General features: G+C 33.8%; 1 pseudogene; it reads right to left on the reverse strand.

Moving 5' to 3' along the window:
- Positions 1 to 3646: 3646 nt before the first annotated feature.
- Positions 3647 to 5273, reverse strand: LOC126584332 (F-box/LRR-repeat protein 10-like; annotated as a pseudogene).
- Positions 5274 to 6223: the final 950 nt, after the last annotated feature.

Raw genomic sequence — 6223 nt, forward strand, 5'->3', positions numbered from 1 at the left:
TTTTAGATGTTCAAAACTAAAACCAAACCGTTTTTCCATATTGAAGTTTAGTTTCAAACGGAAACTGTTTTCAAAATCGCAAAAACTGAACTATTTAGTGTGGTTCAGTTTGGTTTGTGTTTCGATTTTAGTTTTCGGCATTTTTATTCCTCTTTACATGTCCATCTCAACTGTCCCATTTTTAGGTATGGTATTCCATCAGATGTTTTAGAGTACTCCTCATCAAATATTCTAGTAAGGTACGTACTTATGTTTATCTATATGTATATTAATAAAATTATTATTACTATTCTGAACTACACCATGAAAAGGATGAAGCGTTTGAACCCAAAACACAATAGATTGAAAAAGAATTAGAGCAATCCACCACTTGCCCCATGATATAATCTTTAATTATGTAAGCTCCCAAAGATAATATATTTATATTCTCCAAGTATTGGAAAACATTTGGGAACAAAAGAGAAGCTAGATAAAACATAACAAAGACTCAGAGAACATATAATAATTCTGTGACAAATTATATTCTTATTATATTGTTGCAGAATTAAATTAAAAGGGCTGGCGCGTTCAATGAACCTAGACAACTTTTTCATTGTTCATTGAATGGGGACATATTTCCTCTTGGTAGCAAACGCTTCCATCGGTGATGATCGATTTATCCTTATTATTCTTGTTAATTTTCCCTAATTTTCTTTTTTTTTTCAAAAAGTTCCCTAATCTTAAGGCTAGACAACCTACATTATGAATGGATATAATTATCCCCTAGTTCTACGATTTGATATGTTATTGAGGGAAATGTGTAATATATTTTATTTGATGCTAAAATAAGTATCAAAGAGTGTCGTCCTCTTTGTTATATATAATTATTGTGTGCAGAATTTCTTATGTGTTAAATCAAGAAATATTGCTACTTAGTACTACGGTTTAGTGGTATTCCTCTTCACTTGTTAGTGAGAGGTCTTAATTAGGTTCGATTTTCTCCAAAAGCGAATTTGAACCACATTAGTGCTAGCCCATTGTGAAGCTAAGCTCACCACCTCCCCCTTAGTGTAAAAATATTTGAATTTTTCATCAGTAATGGTGTTCTTACAACTTTGGAGTGTCATCTCAAATTCTCAAGTCCCTGTGTTTGATTGTGGATGATTTCAAGACTTATATGCATTCTTTTGCTTATTCATGGGCCTATCATGCTATCAAATCCACCAGGACGGTGGCAACTAGTGCACAAGCTCATGATAGGAAAAAAGAAAAAAAAAAAACCCTGGAAAAGATCAAAGTATCTCAAAGAAAAACCCTAAGATTCACAAGTGTTATTCCCATGCATTTATGTAGCTCAAAACACAATCAGTTAGAAGAATTTGTAGGTAGTGAGACTTGTTACTGAGAAGGGAAGAAAAGGGATCCGAAATGTTTGAAATATCTACACAACTCTTGTCCAATGTACCCTTTACACAACATTTTCCCACACAAAATCTACACTCACTTTTTTTGTAAATTAAAGAAGCTACTTTACTACTTCTAGTAGAAGAACATGTTACACTCATGTTTCTTGGTTTTATATGCCACAAAAATTATCGGATCATTTGATAACTATTTTATTTTTACTTTTAGTTTTAATTTTTGTGTTAAGAGACAAAACTACATGATGAGGCGATATTATACTATATATTTTACCCTATTCTTAGTATTAATTTATTGGTTATTTTGTTAGAATTTTGTTGGGTTATTTTGGTAGAATTTTGTTACTTTGTTATGTATTTTCAATGTAGGACATTCAACTTCCTCTGGAGCAAAAAGTAACCAAACGAATGAATTTTGGAGTGATTCCAATTGGAGGATGTTCATGTGCCTTTCAAGATGTTTGTATCAAAATTCCAGATTTTTCTACCAAGCTGTTTGACCGTGGTGATGAAATAAAGGCCCAGCGCGCAGCTTTCCTAGATTGACGTTTCTGGATGTTTTGGGCATTTTGGAGGTAAATATGGCATATTTTGAGGAAGATTCCTTCTGAGGATTTGTAGGGGACGTCTCCAGCTTTCAAAAGAGACATTTTGGGACCCAATCGAAGTTGATTTGGTTAGTCAACAGTGTGATTTTTGGAGAAATCCGAATTTCAGTTCAAATAGGAAGCCTTTTATTTTCTGTTTTATTATTTTATTATGTTTCCTAGTTTTATTCTAAGACCTTTTAGGGTTTTATTTTGTAGTAGTATAAATAAGGCTTTTTAGCCATTAGGGTAAAAGGGGGAGAACGCACACACACTTTAGAGAGCTTTTCGATTCAAGTTTATTTTCAAGGTGTTTTCTATCCATGTTTTTAATAATATTTTGTTTTATGATTATTCGTAACTAGTTTCGTTTGTTAAGGCAAGGGCATGAGCCTTAGTAAGAATATGTAGTTTTTTTTTCAATTTACTTATGATATTATGCATGCAAGTTTTGAATTATTAATCACTGTGCTTTAAACTATCTAATTGTCTTGATGATTGGCCAGCATTAGGATATTTAGAAAGTAATTTGATGCAATTTTAGCGAAGGTCTGTCCCTGAAATTGGCCCTGGCTTCTTGTGGTTAATATGTGTAACTTCTTAGGATGGACGACACGTCTTAAGGGTTACATGGTTTGTCAAAAGGTTTTCACAAAACTTAATGAGTATTGCATGTTTACATTCGATCTGGACGCCACGGACGGGTTGCATATTAGATATACGTTCTATGTTGGAGGTTCCAAGTAGGGCATACTTTAGGAAAACCTAACCTTCAAAATATGCATGTGTAATTAATAAGTAATTGGATGAACTACGTAGGATTGTTAAGGTAACGGCGGAATCTTAGTGCTCAAATTTATTTTCAAAACTATTTTCTTTTGTTTTATTTACATTGCTAATTTATTTAATTGTTTTTAATTAAATTCGTTTTTAATATTTTAGGTCATGAAATCACCTTTTTCCAAACTTTGTTTTCAAATAATTAATTAAAATTTTGTTTTAACATAAATTATTCATTCAATCCATGTGGAGAACGACCTTACTTGAGTTGCTATACTACGATAACCTTGTACTCTTGCAAGTATTTTTAAGTGTTTTTATCCTTACTTTTGCAGGTGGTAAAAATCCCTATCACTACACCTAGGAGAAAATAAGAACATAGAAGAGTGCAAAGGATTGTGGGAGAGGTATAAAAGAAATGTATCAGCACAAATAATGATAACTATAAATAGTTTACGTTATTTCACTTTCAAGATATTGTCTTTGTTCATTCTTCTTTATTGTTTTCCTCCCTCCCTCGAACCACCTTTCTTCATCCCTCATTTCCTTCATATGCTTTCTTCATATCTAAAGCACAATTGTAAAAAAAAAAAAAAAAAAAAAAAAAAATTATCAAACAAGCTCTAAAGTTTAAACTTTGGTGTAGATCATACAACACCTAGCAAAACACTAATCAATAAACCATAATACATTTTGCAAATGGTGTATTCTCCCGATGAATTCCTCTTCATCCCACTGCGTTTCAGGTTCAAATCCTCGCCACTCCCCTTAATCGAGTTTAGAGTACTAATATCGTTCTTCATGAAAAACCATGATACATTCTATAGTTTCAACAGAACTACAATTATAAACAATAACATGATGGAACTAAGTGTCCGATCACTCCACTGCCTCTGCGTTCACCATATCTTCATCAACATAATCATCTTCTGCAAGCCACTGTTCAAGCTCGTCCATCTCATCAAAGTCATGCATGTAAACATCATCGGCAGTATCCCCTTGCTCAACTCCCGGCTCCTCACCATGGCACGATACATGCAAGAACGGTCTAGTTGGAGCCAAAGCATCTACCATATCTCTATTCACACAACCCGTAACTCCCAACCATCTCAGCCTTGGAAAATATGGTTTCTTCAACCACCGAAACGAAAGCGGGGTATATCCCGCCACAGTTAAACAGATCCAACAACCTTAAGCAGTTACCATGCCACCTCTCCTCGTCAATTTGCATAGATGCTAATGCCATTACTGAAGTGTCACCTATGAGTGGGCATTGCCGCATGCGCAGTTCAAGTAGCGGAATCCTACTCTTTGCCAGTAATAAAACTGCATTATCGGAGAGATAAGGAAGATTGGACAAGTCTAATTCTTGCAACTCCAACTTGGAAGAGCCATCAAATAGAGCAGAGATACATTTATCCGTAAGTTTCTTGCATCCTCTAACAGACAATGAAATTAGTGAACTTATAACCACTGGTCTCAAATACGATAATCCCACATCACTAATATCAGAGCCATCTAGCAACGACGTCCTTACTTTTGGAAGAGTGCTTATGGCTCGGAGGGATTCATCCCCGAGGTTTCTGCAATCTCTCAAATCCAAAACTTCCAGATCCTCGTTAGACGCCAAACTAGTCACTGCATGGTTGGTTAAAAGAGTGCATCGTCTCAAGCAAACATGCGTTAAAGAAAGGGAAGTTGCAGAAATGTCATGAAAAATCAAATCGGTTAATTGAGTCCCATGAGACACCCAAAGAATGCAGGATCGTTTTGAAACCTGTGTCTGTAACACAACAGAAGCCACTGAGAAATATGCTTTCCATGTTTTTACACTTGTCGGCCAATAAGGGGAGCCCAAGATCATGTACTCTTCTAAAATAGGTAATGACATACTCCTGGCTCCTAACCAATGAGAGATGTTTCAACTTCCCATGCTGATTAATCTGTTGAAGGCCAGAGTTTTAAGGTCAAATGAAACTCTTGGTTCTATGAGGGGGTGCATCTCTAAGATCCAAATGGGTGAGGGACAGGAGACCTTTAGAAATCGTTCCAACCATAGCATCAGTTATATAGTCAACTGAAAGGCACAATTTGTGAATGTTTGGCAATATTGAAGGCTGAATACGGTTTGATGACTGATGGGATTCAAAATTTGGGCAAAGTAGTTCAGTCACCATTAATGATGAAATGTAGCCAATCTCGAGGGACGTGAGTTTATCCGACGCCAAAGCCCAAACTTGAGCGAAGTTATGACGGAGATAGATTGATGATACATCAAACATCAAGATCAGTGCCTACCAAATATAATCAAATAGAGATTAGACGAAAAAACCTAAACAATTATGATGTACCAGTACGGCAGTAACACAAATGTGCTTTACCGGTACATTGCAATTAATGGAACTCAAGCATCTAATGTCAAAATGCAAACAAGACTGCTACCAACCAGTTAATCATTCAGTCAGATGACTGAAGAGGAATCTATCCGTACTAACAAACTCGCCATTCTGGACAACCAATCAGTTATGAAGTTTGCATCTTCCGCAGATTCGAATGGCAAAATGTTTACTCAAATCCTTCTTGTTAAACATTTGCTTATTAAGTAAACATAAATATTAAGCATCTAATGCCAAGAGTCAAGATGCAAACAAGACTGCTACCGAACGTTTAATTATTCAGCCAGATGGCTGAGGAGGAACCTAACCGATTAACAAACTCAACATTTTCGATAGGATAATGCTAGGAAGATCAAATTTTTTAAACCAAATGATGAGTCACCAATAAGAAACAAGCACATTAATCGACACTTAATTAATCATCGAATCATCTATAACCACATCATTTGGTTTAAAAAATGGGACACTTTGGATGCGGTCCCTAACTATCAATATTCTTTTATTGAAACCTTATTAGTTTTTAGTTTTTGATTGAGGTCCCTGACATTAATGTAATAATGTAAGTTACTGTATTTTTTAAATTAAAAATTAAAAATTGAAATTTGTAATTGTTTATATTAATGAGATTTTGAATAAAACCCATAATTTATGGGATTAAAAATAATAAAATATAAATTATACTCTCTATTATATTGTGTGTGTGTGTGTGTATATACATATATGTATGGGTACATTAACCAAAATTAACAAAAAAAGTTATTGTACCAAAACATGGATACATTCTCAAATCAACGAAAAAGAATGTACCCATATAAGTTTAAACATGGATTAAAAAATTTGAATGGATTTTATATTAAAAAATGGTACATTTTACATATAACAAATTGATATATTTGAGAATGGGTACATTTAAGATTAAAAAAATTGAAAAATTATATGAATGGGTACATTTAAGATTAAAAATTAAGAATCTTTTTATATATATAAAAAAACTAATAGGTACAAACTTAATTTAATTTAATTTTTTATTATTTTGGAAATGTTTGAATTGAAAATTAAT

The sequence above is a fragment of the Malus sylvestris genome, chromosome 10, assembly GCF_916048215.2.
Source record: "Malus sylvestris chromosome 10, drMalSylv7.2, whole genome shotgun sequence".
In the NCBI taxonomy this organism is placed as follows: Eukaryota; Viridiplantae; Streptophyta; class Magnoliopsida; order Rosales; family Rosaceae; genus Malus; species Malus sylvestris.